This window comes from Triticum dicoccoides, chromosome 1B (assembly GCF_002162155.2).
Source record: "Triticum dicoccoides isolate Atlit2015 ecotype Zavitan chromosome 1B, WEW_v2.0, whole genome shotgun sequence".
Lineage (NCBI taxonomy): Eukaryota > Viridiplantae > Streptophyta > Magnoliopsida > Poales > Poaceae > Triticum > Triticum dicoccoides.
The window spans coordinates 229,176,648-229,177,424 of NC_041381.1; positions in this window are offsets into that span (position 1 = coordinate 229,176,648).

A 777-nucleotide genomic window follows, 5' to 3' on the forward strand; every position below is an offset into this window, starting at 1 on the left:
CAACCTGCGCTTTGGGTAACTTTTGGTTGGGCGCTCGAGTTCGTATTCCTCGGTTGCGAGGACCTCGGTCCATCTATCAGTTAGCAGATCTTGATCAACTTGAAGCTGCTACTGTTTTTTCTTCAGGCTTTTTGTAGTGGCAATAAGCCGACAGTTGAAGCGCTCCTGCTCGACGGGATCCTTAGGCACGATGAATTCTTCGTCGCCGAGGCTCACCTCGTCTTCGGAGAGGGGCATTATCTTCAATTATTTCAATTATAAAAATATGAGAGAGGGAATAAAATGACTTTCCCAAAATAAAGAAATAATGAGGATTTAATAAAAAATCAAATAAGATTTATTTTGGTGTTTTTGTTATTTTATTTGTATTTAGGAAAAATTGCACGATTTTCAAAAATGCATTTTAGGACCCAAAAAAATGTTCATCTTGTTCTAAATATTTTATTTGGAGGATGAAAATTTATTTTTGTATTTTTAGATTTTTATTTAATTTCCTAGATTTTTTTTTCTGTTCGACGAAATTATTTAAAAAAAAACTCCCCGCGCCCGACTGGGCCGAAGCCCAGCCGAGCCAGGCCGGCCTGCCTGCGCCACCGCCTCCCCGTCCCGTGCCGCCGCCGGACTCGGGGGAGTCTGAGCCGCCACCGCCGCCCGACCCCCTCCCCAAGTCGGAGCCGCCGCCGCCTCCCCCCTTTAAAAACCACCCCGGGGCCCCCCTTGGGACCCCAAGCCGTAGCCGGCGCCGCCGCACTCCCCGCCGCCGGAGCCGACCCGCCC